Raw genomic sequence first — 17,031 nt, forward strand, 5'->3', positions numbered from 1 at the left:
TAGCTTGGCTCAAGGTATTTCTGAACTTGTTCTAATATGATCCGCTGGACTAAAACGTCGAAGTACACGCCGAGCATTGAAGGATTCCAATGCACGCTTCTTCGCACAAGGCCAAGAAAAACGTGAATTAAATTCCTTCTGCCCACTGATACGCAATATTGGCTCGGACGCATGACAATGACTCCCGACACGAGCAGGAGCGAAAGGATACATCGCCTTGCAGCTTTCCTTAGGGAGCGCGGTGAAGCTTTCATCCCTGCTAGGAGACGTGGTGCTCAGCGGAACGAGACGGCTCACTTTGACCACATCATGCCTGAACGAGCTGAACTATATATTTCGTCAGATCTTGGGGGCACAGGAGACTGAGTCCTTCGATGTCCCCCTGGGATGCAGTGCAAACTCGGACTTTGTCCATGACGCCTTTTTTTCTCCGCGGCTTCATGCAGAAGACTTGCTCTCTGAAGGTACTTGAAACAGTCCGCGACTCTAGCATGGTCGCTTTGCCTGCTTCTCTTCTTGTGCACCAGCGTGCCCTCGCAGGTTGATACTTCAGTGCGTCGTTTATCTGCCTCACATGGTATCAAAAACAGAAGCCAAAAGTCTGATGTGTCAGGTTTTCTCTATCTCCAGCTACCTTCGCAGGGAGTGACAGCTATCAGTGCCGAGTCTCTTACAATCCAATTAATGGTGCCGCAACTTTTTGAGTCAAGCCTGCTATTGAGACGGCCTAGGGCTAGTTGGAGGGATAAACTTTGCCATATATGCAAGAAAAAAAAAGAGACCTTGCGAAGGGGACTACGTTGAAGTAACTGTGGCCAGAATGTGAGAGGTGATGTGTGTTGTCTTTGGCAGCATGCAACCTGCGTGTAGTGCATGCCATTTTTGAACTGGAGCTTGTACAGAGGTGTGCCAGGGTCCTTGTTTCCCTCTTCAGTCTGGCATGTGCAGTGTGTGCTTCCAACTCCGAAAAAACAACTGAGCTTGCTTCGGAAGATTCCTGGCCTTGGTGCTGTACTGTCACAGCAAAGGAGATACTGCGCTTAGCTGTTGTATGCTTGTGTCTGGAACATGATGTGCTCTTTGGACTCCAGATTGTTCACAGTTCTCAGACCATTCAAGGCAGCCTCAACCTGTCCAAGTTCCACGGCCTGAAGATCCTCGAGTTGAAGGTTTGGTTTGGTTTGGTTTATTGGGGTTTAGCACCCCGAAGCAACACAGGCTATGAGGGATGCCGTAGTGAAGGGCTCCGCAAATTTCGACCACCTGGGGTTCTTTAACGTGCACTGGCATCGCACAGCACACGAGCCTATGGAATTTTGCCTTCATCGAAATTTGGCCGCCACGGCCGGGATCGAACCCGCGTCTTTCGGGTCAGCGGCTGAGCACCATAACCACTGAGCCACTGCGGCGGGGCCCTTGAGTTTAAGAGAGTTCCACCACATCTTCTAGTTGGCTTTGATTCTTTGGTGTTCCAGCTGGAAACACTGATTTGCCAAAGAAATATCTCTTCAGTGAAGGTGATTGACAGTCCCAGCACATGTCATTCCTTGTTTGAATATTGGGCGCAGCCCCCAGTGTGCACCATTTTTAATCAGCACATGAAACTTAATATAGTGAAGAAGTACCACCTGTCTACTGTTTTGTTAATGTGACCATAGGCCCCGACATTTTTGTTCTTAAAGTTAGTCAGGATGTGTGTATGAAGGGTGAGGGTAGGGGAAAGGGGGAGCTTGGCCCTGCCAGCCGTTCGTTGATTATTGCCGATGTTCTTGGCTTGACAGGTCTGGTAGATTTGAGCGTGTTCTTTTTAGTGATTTTCTCATTCTACTCTGGTTTCCTTTACAATCTCTCACAAATCTAGGCAAGCCATCTGTTTATCTGCATTTATCACAGAGTTTCTGTGCACTGAACTAAATCTAACTGTTGGCTTTATGGCTGGTTAGCTTATGCTTGAGCAGAATTTTTCAGGACAGTATAGGACTAATGCTAAACTATTGTACAAACACCATGCATATCATATTTGATAATGATAGAGCTAACCTTACAGATGCTTTCAGTTTGCCGCGTTGTTCTAGCATGGCTAAACACTTAGCTATAGATTGCTGTGATGAAATAGACTGAACTTTTTCTCCCCATGTTAGTGCTGGAAGCTGAGAGCATACCTGGTTAGCTTAAAATGCAGCTGTCATAAACGGCTCCCAGTGAAGAGTCGCATCAAATTTTTTACTAATTCTTCTGGGATGGGCATGGCTCTGTGCAGGAAGTTCTTCGAAGTCGCAGTAATGTGCCACAGCCATGGGTGAAGATTACAGTGGCCAATTTCAGCTATGATGGCATAGGTGATAACCTGGTAAATAATGTCACACCATATTAAATGTGCATGCCTGCATAATAAATGCATGTGTATGTTAGATTCATGTAGCATGTAACACAGCATTTTTTTAGTGCAAAAATCACTTTTTTTTATTTGTTTTGCAGGCTTTACCTCCAAAGCTCTGGTATTTTGACTGCAGCAATAATTCTACATCTGCTGCTTCTGGCGGGGAGGTTGGACATCACTTGCTTTTCATAGCATGAGCCAGTAAACGCTGCCAATTGGGCGACCTCTGAATGCCACTTTTTCAGTACCCCCTGAACATCGGAGTGCTCAGCCTGTCATTCAGTTTTCTTGAGAAGATAAATATGCAAAGGAGAGGAGCCTGTGGCTCGTGCCATACTTGAGGAACAACTTTACTGAAAGCACCTCAGGTATGAGCAACCAGTTTTTAGAAGTGTACTTCCTTTGTTTTACTTCCCTTATTTCCTGTAATAACAGTTGGCTTAGTGATTATAAAAAATATGAATGCTACAGTAGTGCAACAATATGCAGTGGCTGTACTTGCAGTTCTTGTTCATGTTTTATTTTCTATTTATTGTATCATTGTGTTATTCTTTTACAATGCTAGCTGTTAAAGCGAAGCTTTGCAGTCAACATGTTTCATCGTCGTCAAAAAGCACCCGAGCATGACCAGGGAGATGGTGGTACTGTGCATGAGGTGCCACATCGTGGGGGACCACCACATGCACATAGCTCGCGCCTTGCGCTTCACGCGAACTTTCCCAAACCAAGACAGAGGTTCCCGGAGAAGGCATGTTTGTGTTCACAGTCATTTTATTTTCATGCAGCCAAGCTTGACCAGGAAGAGGGGGGCTGGGTGACACCCACACGGGCATCCCACATGGGCGTGATCATGACAACCCTGTGCACATAGGCGGTGTATTTTCATTTCAGTGAAATGAAAATGAAACACCCTTCCCAAAACAAACACAATCACCACGTGCTCATAAGTGGCAAATGCGACAGAAGCAACTCACATGGAGGTACTGCTAGTGCTGATCATCTGCATTGCCATTAGGGCAACTGCTGTTAAATCTTTTCAACTAAAAGCCTACTTAATACTGCATGCCTACTTTTTGAGTCTGGCTCCACCTCTTGCAGACAAAAAAATAAAAAATTGCTGTGGCACCTTGCTGCATTTGTACAAAATCACATTATCATAGTCATCTGCATGCCTGCTAATGGTGGCACTGTTTTGACTGGTGCTAGTGCGAAATAAACTTATATGTACTACAATTTCAGCATGCATCAAGGAACTTTGCAGGCTGAAATTGATTGAGAGCTCTTCGCCGTGGCCACCTTCATAGGTCAGCTTAAACTTTTTGAGACTTGGTGATCTATCTGTTTGCCTCTCTTAATCTTGAGTTGTGCTAATTTGTGATAGCCATTTTTGCTGCCAGAAGAAGTAGTAAGAGTACGTGCCATGTGGGGGCTTGCTGTATACAAGACAGAGGACAGCATGCATGGTTGGTGCACTTGATTCCAGGATTCGGCTGGTGCTTCACAGTCTCTCTCGGGTATCGAGCGGCTGAGGGAGCTTGATCTCTCCTTGACTGGCTTCAAGCAACTGTACTGCTTGTCTATTGTAAGAGGATAATTTTTATTGTAAAAATGACAACAACACTAATAGTCATTGCATGATCAGTAAAATCCTGATTTTGACTTAGTGGTGACTTTGACTGTGCATTATTAATCTTTTACTTATTGCATGTACTGTAATGTGCATGAAATGATACCCCTTTTTCGGTATCTAAACTGCCTGCTCAAATAGTTCTGGAGAGTGCCTTGTGAGAGATGCTACCGGTGTGTTTTTTTAAGCATTTTTTTGTTGTTGACTTGAGGGTATGGGCAGCCATGTAGAGACATAGGTGCAGGGATACGTTTGAAAGATTTGTCATGTATTGGAATGCCTAAGTAAGGTGCGGTGGCATGGATACCTGTCTGTAATTTGTTTTAGCACCTAATTGTCTTTAAATTGTCTGCACCGTAGTTGTTGACGGACAATGAAAATAAACTTTATGTGTGCCACGCCTCTTAAGCTTAGAGCCATGCTGCTACTAAGTCTGGCTGTTCATAGCTTTTTGTTTTTTTTTCTGTTCACAGTTTCGGCTTGCAGGCAACCCTATCGCCTTCCACCAGGAATATTTCTCCATAGTAGCTTGTCACCTACACCGTAGAGCTCTCAGAGAAAAGTTCAGACTGGATGAGGGGCTGTTACCGAAAAAATTGACAAAGGTAAAATTGCCTTCTTGTGCGTGGCCTGGACAGTTCTTTTACTCTCCCTGCTTCATGAAGAAGTGTTTTCTTTCGTCCTCCTACCTTTTTGATTCAGTAACAGGAAAGAGTTTCTTGTAAATCTTTGTTAATCATATCCTTCTTAGTGGAATCTAACCTGTTCAGAGAGTGAAAACATTTGACTTTACCTTGAAACATGCGCATCATTTAGAATATGCGAGGTGTGCTCATGCTTGTGTGCATTACAGTTTTGATTTGGCTCAAGAGACATGTGCATGCGTGGACATGGGCGTTATTAGGTAAACCTCAATTAACTCATTAAAGTTGTATCATTGGGATGACATTGTGAGGAAATTGTGCTACCTTCCAACTACCCTCTACCTCTTTCTCCCTTTCCCCTCCCTGTAGTATGGAGTAGCAAGCAACGGTCCTATTTTCTGTCGCCAACCCCTCTGGTTTTCCTCTCTCTCGGGCTACCTGACAGGTGTCTTCATGTTTTCCATTGTTATCACCAGAATTTTTGTTGCTGTAGCTAGATGTTACTGTTATAGCAAGCCACACTTTTTATCACCCAACTTTAACTGAGGCACGTGTTGCAGAAGTACAAAATCCAGCTGTCGCATACCGAAAATGAGACAAATGCTTGAATATATCGGAGGCAAGTTGTTTACTAGTGTCTGTTTGTTGTCCTCCGCAGCCTGTGAATGCAAGGCAGCCCCAAGTGAGGCAGGCCGATATGCCGTTACCAGATCCCATAATCTCTGTGCCGTCGCTGTAGAATGGAGTGGAGGCGGACGACAACGGAAGAGATGGCATGCCAGCATGGCAGACTGTCTACTCCGCATGGCTTTGAGGCCAGGCTCTCTGCACCGGTCGATCCGGAGTGCAGTTCACCGAGCAGTGTTGAAGTCATGGATGCTGCGATCAGTGTAAAACAGAAAGATGGCAAAAAACGCAAGAAGCGGCATTCTACCAGAGTGGCAGCCATTTCAGACCAAGGAGGATATGTGTCCTCTGCCAAGGAAAGCAGTGCCAGTAAGGGCTCTGTTCAGAGTTTCAGGTCTTGTAAGATGTGCAGTTTTCACAATAACCCAGTTTGGTTGCATGCAACATCTGTTTTGCTTTGGCAGGACACCCTATACCGGGTGTCCTCATTCTGTTTTATCCTTGTAACACCTTGATGGCCTTCAGAAGTGCTGTGTAACCCTATGTGTCTTGGCTTCTGCCCTTTCCTGCCTAACATGCATACAAAAAGAATGCAGGCACTTAGCTCCTCAGTTAATAATGACTGGCAGTATAATGGAACACTGTACTTTTGATTAGTGTCAAAATAAAGTGGGTAAAGGAAAAATGCAATTTCAGTCATGCATGGATTTAGTGCTTTGGGAGCCCTGTTTGAGAACCTGTGCCCTGCAGTGATTCTAGCGTGCAGCAAAGTTTTATTTTTTTTTTTGTGCACCTGCTTTGTAACTGAAATGTGAACCTGTTTTTTGAGCATTAATAATGCATATAATAATAAATCACACAAATGGGTTATTTATTGAAAGATATCATAGGCTAGATGTGCGTGCCTCAGTGATAATTGCCACTTTGCCAGAGAATGTTAAGACTGCAGGGTTTCTTCAGCGCTGACTTCATGAGTCCTGAGATGTGCACATGTGCATGAAATACATACTTGTGTGCATGATATGCGTGCTCATGGGCAGTATATAAAGCATATGGTCAACTCCAGCATCAAAAAGTTACTGTCAAAAGGGACACCACAGCATATGGCCGCAGATCAGTTTTGGCCACCAGGAATTCGCAAACCTGCATCAGAATCGTAGTGCATGCAAATTTTTCGTTTGTCTTGCTTCAGGCTGCTGTGTTGATCCTGCCTTGAGCCCGTGACCCCATGCTTAGCAGCTGGATATCATATTTTAGGAGCCCTCGCAGCAGCTTCAAATTTAGTACTGCCTTTTGATCACCAGCAGAATAAAGTTTAGCCTGTAATTCTTGGAATTCTTAGAGCATTCTGGTTAGACCACATGTCAACTCGCACACGTAGATGTTACAGCCTCCCTGGGCTTGACCATTACAAATTAAAAGATGATAAAATAACTTGTAAAGTTGATCTTGTAGAAATGGAGTGTATTCCTGTTGGAGGAAACAACCCACGTGAAGTGAGGAAAAATTGAAAGTGAGCAATAGTTCCCGTGCACATGTTCTTGTATTGGACTTTAGGCAAGCAGTGAAAAATAGAAGTGCAGGAATGCCTCGTTAATACGGACTTTAGTTGACTAGAAAAAAAAATAAAAAAATCTGAACAATCAGAATGTTGAATTATCGAATGCGGCCTCCCCCCACCCCGTCTCCCAAACACTGCCAAAAACCGCTGCGTGAAATTTATTTGTGGAAACCTGGACAATGGCCATTTCCTTTTAAGAGGAAAACTGTGTGACCGTTACGTCAAATGCCTGCATGCTATGGGGAGCATCGGAACAAGAATGCCTTCTTTCAGTGCATGCAGCGGTGGCACTAGAGCTTCGTCGCATATGGCGTGGCTTGTGAGGAAGGAAAAATTATTGTTTTCCTTCCTCCATGTGAGTCAAACGGCAAACAGCACGTGACAAGTGCGTAGTGTTGGACCGCTGGAAGGGCGGAAACTCCACGCGAAAGGAAGCGCGCGTTGACACCAGAGTGGCAAGACGCCTGTAAAAAACAAAAAGATAGCAGCAGTCATCGTTCCAAGTGGCGGGCTCGGCAGGCTGCTTGATACACGCGGCAGGTAGCCGCCATTGTCGCGGGCTGGCAGCGGAGCTCCGAAAACGAAACTGCGTAGCCACGCTCTCTCTCTTTCAAACGATTTGGGCTTGGCGGTCGTCAACACGCCTGCCGTTACGAGCACTTCAGAGGGACGCGGGAAACAATATAATATGCAGTTCAGGCTCCAGGATGAATGCTTGAACGATCATTTGTACACTGCGCCGTTTCGGGAGGCCGTCCGATTTAACCGATGGTAGCCCGAATTAACTGCACACCTTCTGATGCTGTTGACTTTAACGGGAATCTGGCGGTTTGCCAAAATTAACCGAATTTCAGAATTAACGACGGACGAATTATCGATGTGTTACTTGACCACTAAATTAATGCTTTAAACATCACAGTGTAGCAAATAAAACTCAGTGATTTTGTCCAGGGATTTAATTCAAAATTCAATAAAAACATTACTTCTGTAGACATATTATAATTTAACGAAAAATTTAAAATTGCTGTTGATGCAAATTTCTGTAATATCTCAAAATATCTCTGATAATTATATACCAAGAATAAAACGTCCCACTGTAAATAAAGGCAGCCGAGATGGCTAGCTAGTTTTCACAGAAGCATCATGAATGTTATGTGTATGCTCACCTGACTGAGCAGTACATACTTTTTTGTGTCTGCATTCCACAACTGTAGCAGGACGATTTTCTCAGCTACAAAAGCCAACTGGAAAGCCAGAAAGAGCAACTTGGCGAGGAGTGGCTTGTCGGCGTGTCTACTCTCAAACACCCAACACACGTGCATCACTTGAGCCGGACTTTCCAACTGAAGACCGGAGAGGGTCTTTGGATGCCAATGAAGTGACAGTGATTCTGGGCGAGCGGAGTCAGTGAAGTCAGTTTTGCCTGAGGAGCCAGTCGCCGTGGAAGTTGTTAAGGAGGCAAAGGAAAGTGCTGTTGAAGATGAAGGCCCTCAGAGACGAATCTCTGAGTTGAGCCAAGGTGTTGATGTGCTCGATGAGGCGCCTTCCGACCCACTTGACGGGTCCAGTGTCTTGTCGCCTTTGGAAGGGTTCAGCTGGACGACAGCGAAGAGTGAAGTTACGCTGGAGGGCACAGAAATTGCTGAGGGTGAGCCGTACATTCCTTACATTCAGCTTTTTTTTTTTTTTGCTGTGATGGCTCAGGAAAGTAACTTTATAATGATGCACTAGAAGCATGGAGCTGAAGTATACAGGAGGGCAAGTACGCTTCTATGACTACTTAGCATTTCCGGTGAACAGACTGTGCTACATTAGAGGACCAGTTGGTACACATCATGCACTGGCATTGTGTTGCGGAGTGCAGTTTCCACGCTTTGCTTTGCTGAAGTGTGTGAGGGTGATCTCTGACCCACAAATTGCCATCAGCATCTGAGTGGCTTTCAGCTATACAACTCCACTGGGCTGCAATGTGGGATGTTTCCACTCTCTTATGTTCTCTATGGCCACACTGCTTTCACTTCACTTTGTGTCCTTTGTCTCCCGGTGCTTAGCTTCTGACTTCAGTTTCTCACACTTGAGGATTTACAGCTTTGAAAAACCCGGAAACATGAAGGGTCCTTGTCCTAAGTTGCACACTTTCATAATCAGCTAAGGCTCAGTCATGGACCGCTTGGTTGCAGTGGCATGATTTGTAAGCCTTTGCAACAGAAGCATCTTTTTTCCCTGAGTAGATGTAAAGAGAGCTGAAGATGCTGAGATGTTCATTTGCAGCAAAGACAATGTGGTCTGCGGAGTTTTTATGGAAATAGTGTACAGCCTTGATTTGTGCTATTGGCAGTGATTGCAGCATTATTTTTATTTATTTATTTATTTATTTATTTATTTACAGGATACTGCCAGCCTCAGTTTGAGGCCTTAGGCAGGAGTGGGCATCAGAAAACTAACATAAGAAAAAAAATAGTAAAAAAAATAGTAAAAATTAAATCACTCACCTGTGTTCCAGTTGCAGCGATTTCTGTTATTCTTGCTTTTCAGTGGACAAACTTCGTTTATCTTTTGTAACTGTCCTAAAGTCTGTGCCTGTCTCATGAAACTGGTATCAATTAGGGGTGTGCGAATATTCGAAATTTTCGAATATATTTCGAATATTATATTTTTAGTATTCGTATTCGATTCGAGATCCAAGTATTCGTGTTCTTTCGAATATTCGGTCCGACGCAAATATTCGTATCTAGCCGAATATTCATTGTGAGCACCGCCGTTCATTTCGGTCCGCAAGCCCTATCGACAGAGACATAACAGTATGGCGGCACCCAGAGCAATGCGCATGGATGAAGGAAAATTTTTCGTTCGAATTTTTCCTTCGAGGAAGGAACATTTTTCCTTCCAAGGGCCAGCCGTAGCTGACTGCGCTGGTGAGCCTTTTTGTGGCTATACCTACGAAGCTGCTATAGTCAGGGCTGTGCACGATGTACCTCACAATACGTGCCAGGTCAGTGCCAAGTGAGAGGGCATTTTCTGTGGCTGGAGGAGTCGTTTTAGTTAGAAGGGAACTACTTCTGCCTGACCATGTGGAGCAGCTGGTTTTCCTTCACGACAACCTTTTATGTTCATCCCAGCAACGTGCTTTTGTGCTGATGGCAAGCTAGCCTTAATCAATACTGTGTACTAGCCCTCCTCTCTGATATTTCCTCTCTTCTAAGAATAATGTTCGAGACTTTGATACATTTTGTGCAGCCACACACACCTTTTGTGTCCATTTAATCATCGATAGTTGAACTCTGATGTTCTTGGGTGCGCAAATAAATGTTTTGCAGTGGTTAAATGCGTCTTTCCTTGATTATTCGATATTCAATTCGATATTCGGGATCAAGTATTCGTATTCGATTCGTATTCGAAAAATTTGATATTCGCACACCTCTAGCATCAATGCTTCATGCTTACCTTAGCCTTTGCTGACAGATGCTTGGTGCATGAATTACCAGCAGTTTTTATATTTATGTCATGTGCACGCAAGTAAGTTCTTTCTAAATTCAAGTGTCGTCAAATATAAATTGGACACAGTGCTGTTTGCTTAGTAGAAAATGAGGGAGCTAAAACTTTCTTTACTGAAACTTTTCTTTAAACATGTATTAGGGATGTTTGCTCTGGTTGCTCGTTATGCAACAGTGACGTGGCATAAAGACAGCAGTGGGCTGTAAGTGCTGCCAAGGCATGTCAGTACAGTTGACTCTTGATAATGCAAACTCAAAGGGGCAAAAAATTAGCTTGATTTGTGTGGAATTTGACTTAAATGAATGCACGATGTTGACATGGCCAAAACACCATCTTTAACAAAAACTGGCTGTTCGAATCAAGCGAGTTCAGATTAGAGGAAGAGTTTACTGTATTGTGCATTTCAGCAGTATTAGAGAGTTATAGCATATTGTTACTGTGTTTACGTTACCGTGTTACCGGACGCCGGAGTTTCCGGTTAGCGCTGCGCACGCTAGAAGACGCTTTAGCATATCGTCTCTCCGGTCTCTCCCGTAACAAGTTACCGTAAGGCGAAAACGAATGATGATGATGGTAGAAGCCCCGCATTAATTACAAACAGAAATACGCATGCATTGAAAGCATTTCTTTGCAGTGAGGTGCTACATGCTCTTTAATCATCTTTTTCTCTGTGTGTAAAGACGTGCTCATAACGGCCGGCTCAGTGGCTTCAAAAGTACCCTGACCAGTAGACAGGTTTACTACACAGAACGCACTAAGCTTGTGTACGCTGCGCTTGCTGCGTTGCGAATGCTGTAAAAACGCAGCTACAACACCTTCTGTTTGCCGTGCGCAGCGTCGCTTCTTTGGATGTTTGGATGCACGACTTGGATGTAAACATAGTGGCGCCATCTGGTGACAGTAAGTCAAAGCGCTTGAACTCTGGACTGGAGAAACATTTTTTTTCTGAATTTAGTGGTGAATATGGCAAGCATTACCAGAATGTTTTTGTTTTTCCAGGAAGAAAACTATGAAAATAGAGAGAAAAATGTTAAAGCTGGCACAAAAGCTACAGTGTTGTATCTTCCTTGGCTACGCGCTTGGAGGAAGGAAAATTTGCGACGCGGATAGTTAGGCTTAAGTGCTCGAAAATCACAGAATTATCTCAACAACATGGGCTAGTTGTCACTTAAACCTCGACGTATGAGTGAGAGTATGCGAAATAAAAGCGAACCGCTACCATTTGAGTGAGCTGTCTCATCAAAGAATCCAGCGGTGACATGCATTTATTCCGAAGCGGGCGAGCAGGGCGCCGCCATGTTTGTTTACAAGCGAACGCTAACTCTCTCCGCAAGGCTGAAGAGTTTCCGTAAAGTGTTACCGGCCCGGTAATGGGCGCGCATGCGCAGATGTCGCCAGCCGAGCCCGGTAAACGGTAACCGAGCCCGGTAAACGGTAACGTAAACACGGTAACGATATGCTATATCTCTCTATTGTGCATTGCAGATTAGGTCTGCGCAAACTGATACTCTTGCTCTTGAACAGAGCATTCTGAAGAGTATTTGTAACAATTCAGTGGCATCTTTAGATGTCAGCAAGTTTACTACCATTATTTATTATGTATTGTGCATTTCTTATGGCATATAGAGGTATGACGTGAGAGCATGTCTGCATCCAATTTGAGACTGGAACTGTTGGCCAAGTCATGTAGCTGATTCTAAAAGGGAAAAGCAGAAAAATCTGTTGACTTTTGCTGGGACACCTAAGTACATTTGAGCACAGTGCTTCAACCACCATTAATACAGTTACTATTGTTATGTTGTTCTGTCGAAATTATGGAAATGCTCATCCTAAATGGATTTGTTTGCAGGAATTGTTGTGTTTTGCCCATATAATCTTGCTTTTTTTTCAGACATGGACAGCAAATTGTTTCTTGTTCAGAAATGTAATGACGGCAGCGAAACGTCAACTTTTGTCGGTGTAAAAGATGATGTGATGAGCGAAAGTGACAGAGGGAAAATACGCATACGTGTAAAGGGAGTCTTCTGGAATTTTGGTGTTGCATCTGCTCAAACTCATTACTTGTCCTGAGGTCTGCATTCCTCAGTATTCCATTACATTCCTGTCACTATATCTGAAAGGATTTCTAAGGGTTTGTGTTACAATATGGCATTTGAATTTTGGTGTTGCTTCAAATCTTGTTATTTTGCATATCTTTTTATTTTTGACTTTATTGCCCTTCTAGCCTTTAAAGATATTTGAGTAAATAAATAAATGAATAAATTTTTGGAACTAGCAAGAAAGAGCATATTCTGTAATTATTCCAGTTAACTAGTTTATTAGACATTACATGTGTGTGCTTTGTTGTGAATGAACACTGGGCAAAATTTGGTGGATTATTACTGTCTAGAGAGGCTTATGTGTGTGAGAAGTGTCGACCATCAAATGTGTAGTATAGGACAGAATAGAACAAGTGATTCAAAACTGTAGTTGTTTTTCTTTTTTCACTGCTTGAGAAGTGACCACTGATGGAAACTATTCTTTATTTGTTCTATTCCTTTTTCACTGAGGGCAGGAAGAGGCTTGCTGACATGTGCACTGTGAATGACTCTCACAATATGTTGATGGCTTTGATCATTTTTCTGCCAAATTTCTGTTGGGCCAGTCAGGGATGGTAATCTCGTAAACTTTTGGCTGCAGTCCCACTGTTAAATGAAACGGAGATCTACAGTGCTGTCACTATAAGTCTTAAGTGGCCTCTCACTTGGCTGTGTACAGTGCCATAGTGATTGATTTGAGTTTTTTGTTGTGATTGAGTATGCTCACACTCATCGATTTGTCTTTGGCACTAGTGAGGAGCTATGGCATCAGCTCTGTTGTTTCTTGAATGTTAACCTGTTCACCTTCTTACATACTTTTTGCTTATCCCCTGAACAGCATGGTGGCACAGCAGTGAAGCTGAAGTTTGACACAAGGAAAGGTGCCAGTTTTCGACAGCAGTGAAGATGCTGAGGTTCTTCTTCTAGTTGTCCTTTTAACATCCTCCTGTCAAACATTTCAGTGCAACATTTGATTTTTTTTTTGTGCATGCTTTCAGGAAGTTGTAAAAATGCTGCAGCCTTTTGTAGAAGCAAAAGCAAGAAAAGACCTTTACTCTGAGATGTTGCAGGTAATGTACTACGTGTTAGCCTTCACTGTGTAATGCACTTTGAACCAAGGGCAATGGGCGTGTACTGAATCAAGTTGAGTTGACCGCAATTGTTGGGTATGTTGCAGAGCGCAAGAACATTTTAGGGCCTCCTGTAGGTGCAGCAGAAAATGCGCATACTATTTTTCTCGTGCTTACCAGATAACATGACCTTCCTGTTTACTAACCTATGCAGATTTACACAGAACTGACATGAAGGGATTGTAATACTAGTAAGAGTAGCCTATGCAGGCCACAGGTTTAAAGGAATAAATTTTAGAAGATGGCAAAAAATAGAAAGGTGAACTTGATATTGAAGAAAATATCAAGTTCCTGAACATCCCCACCAGCTTCTGCTGCTTCCCTGAGTTCATGGGTTTGAATTACTAATTACATAAAGTGATTGAAGAGTAAACACACGTTCACAGGCAGACATCTTTTATTCGGTTGCATAAAGATTTTCAGAGTACACACCATCATAAATTACCAGAGGAATCAAGCAGGTCAAAATCAACAAAATTATACCTGTTGCTAACAAAATTTTCTTTTGCAGGGATGTTTTCATTGCAAAGCCAACTTATAAACTGTTTGTGGCTTTTCACGTGCCTATGAAATGTGATGCCAAATGACAGTGGTGCTTCTAGCGTAGGGAATTTCCTCCCGTCACCCTGTGGTTACAGCTATCATCAGTGTGCCACCATTAAAACCACCGTGGTCAACTAGCGATACATCTGCTGTCTGATTCGTCAGGCTTGAAGAAAACAGGGAACAAATTTGAATATTTAAACGCACCAAAACGAAACAAACCCTGCCTTCAAGTTTATAGTTCCGTGAAATGGCCTGAATAATTGTGATGTCTGAATTATCAGCATCCGAAAAATAAGCCAGTGTAATGCAAACAAGCTTTTGCATCCTTCAAATTTGTCTTGAGGCAAGCAGTGCGTAAGTCGTGTTATTTGCCTCTGATGAAATGCAAGAATCATTCTGAACTTGCTTCTTGAACTAAACTTATCATTTGTCCTGGCTGATACAAAGTACAAGGCACTTTATGGACTGACTTCCTCATTCGCTGTTCTGGCTTTCCACTCTGCAGTGCGTCAAGTGCAATGTGCGGTTCCCAAAACATGCTGCCAAAAAAGTGGCGGTGGTCAGCACAACAAAAGACAAAGTGACAACAGGTCGCTCTTGTCGCTTCATTGGCTTGTTTGAAACGTGGTATTTGCAATCACTGTTGGTATAAGTACTTGAACTGAAGGGTCAACCTTAGCTCATATTAAATGTTACTCTTTGGTTTTTCAAGGCTCTAATGATATATATGTACATACATGTTACACGTGTGCATAAAATTTCATCACCCTTACTATACCATTGCAATCTATCCGAGAATCAGCAGTTAAGTTTATATGGTTCAGCTGATGTCTCGCATTTATCACATTGCTTTTATTTCGGTGCTATATCTGGAATACAAAGTGCAGAATGTCTTGTTGCCATTCAAAACATAGTGTGTAAATTTAAATCTCTACAGGGATGATTTTTTGTTTCTTCTCTTTTTTCCTGTGAAAATTTCAGATGTCCATGAATCAGAGAGGTGTCCCCAGTGTGATGGTGACATTCTCCTCACGCTGGACACCCCAGAAGCTGTGGATGCAGTTTCATGTCTTGCATCAGGCGCACCAGAAAAATTAAGGTACGCAATCTGATGCACTGACCGAAAGCACTAAAATGTGTATAGCACAAAACATGTGGCTGGCAGGTAAATTGTGAATGCTATTCATATGGCATTCTTTCTGTTCATCTCTCATATTGTGTCCTGGCAGGCAGCTCATTTGAAGAAAAAGGGGTCAACGAAGTTTCATGACTACTATGCAAGAATAAATTGGTTGGCACAAGTTATGTGGCAAGATACTGCTATATCATTCACGTTTCTGAAATGGCATGATATATCACTGTACAAACCTTGGTATTTTCTAAATATATATAAATCATGGGCACATTTTAAAGGTTAATGAGGGCCAGAGGGACCATTTCTGTGAGCAAGAAATTTATTGCAGAACTTTTTTTCAGCAAATTAAGTTCAGAAAAACATATTGTCCATAAAGGACCGCTTCCCCTGCTCGTTGCCTCTAAATCCACCTTTCAGTCAAATATTGTATTGTTTTCAAATTTCTTTGGCTTATTGTTGGGTAAGCATCTTTGGTGTCTATCTGCTTTAGCTCCAGCTTGACTACCATGAAGGCTTCAGATTCATCTCTTGGCAAAGCAGTTCAAGGTAAGCTTCTTCTAAGTATTATTCTAGATTTGTTTCTTCCTTGTTTAGCTTAATTTTAAATATTCAGCAAGTTGCTTCAGTGTTGGCAAAATTCTAAGAGTGATCTCCTTCGCACAGCTTAAGTTCATCTGATTGGCCCTAATTAAGGTTGTGATCTCGCCTAATTAGGTGACTTTCATTGTCAGTTTGGATACCAGAAATGGTTTTTTTTTTACAGAGCCCTTCTTCATTGATATACGACCTTTAGTGCAATGATAAACTACATTTACCATTGCAATGAGAGAAAACCATGCAGTCTGCTGGTTCTTTTATTTCAGGAATCTGTCGGTGTGCCAGATCTTTGCTTAAGGCTAAAATTTTGAACCTGAGCTGTACTGAACCACGCTAAGGGACTGGTAAAAATATTACCAGAAAGACATGAGTCTTTTGGCAGCTTATCTTTCATGTTGTGACTGACTATTTCCACTAGCTTGCAGGGATTTGCAAGTGGTCCATTCGTTGTTAATGCCATTTAGTTGAGCAAGGCTTACACAACTGTTCGGCCTGCACTTATTTGTAGTGTTTTTGAGAGGTGATTTTGTCTCGTCGCTTGGTTGGTTTAGGGTGTTGTGTGTATCTGCGTGCATGTGTAGGGTGGCCTGCTCATTTATTTTGCAGAAAGCACTCGCTAGTAATACCTTTTTAAATTTTTTTTTTAATTTTAGGTGCACATCTTATTGCCTGTGTGAAACAAGTGAAAGTTAATGATGCCAGCAGTTGCTAATTAACTAGTTCTATTAAGGGTGAGCCTCTCTCAGAAAAGACTTTAAATTCAGGCTTCATATTTTGCATTGTGTCGGCACTTATACCTGCTATTCCCACCTCTTTCATCTGCTTGAAAGTGCACGTGAGAACACCGCAAAGGCACACTCAGTGCAAAGGTACACTGAAAACTGTATTCAACACCGGGTAGGCAGAAGAGGTTATTGTCCCAGGGCTTGGATCCCGGTCACTGCGGCCGTATTTCAATGGAGTTGAGGTACAAAAACGCCCATGTGCAATGTGGTTTTTGGCACACAATAAAGAACCCCAGGTGGTTCAAATTAATTCGGAGCCCTCTACTACAACATCCCTCATAGCCCATGTGTTGCTTTGGCACATTAAACCGCATAATTTTTACCTTGCGTTCTTGTCCCAAGTTTTCGCTATCTTTACGCCCAAACCCTGCAACGGCCTCTTAAAGAGGGCTAGCAGTTTGTAATAAGTTATAGTTGAGATAGTTA

The 17,031-nt window shown here is 42.9% G+C and overlaps 1 pseudogene; it reads left to right on the forward strand.

Annotated features, from left to right (window-relative positions):
• The first annotated feature begins 177 nt into the window (after positions 1 to 177).
• On the forward strand, positions 178 to 16,440 carry LOC149326113 (uncharacterized; annotated as a pseudogene).
• The last annotated feature ends 591 nt before the right edge of the window (positions 16,441 to 17,031 follow it).

This window comes from Amblyomma mixtum, chromosome 10 (assembly GCF_055824585.1).
Source record: "Amblyomma mixtum isolate Tamu chromosome 10, ASM5582458v1, whole genome shotgun sequence".
Lineage (NCBI taxonomy): Eukaryota > Metazoa > Arthropoda > Arachnida > Ixodida > Ixodidae > Amblyomma > Amblyomma mixtum.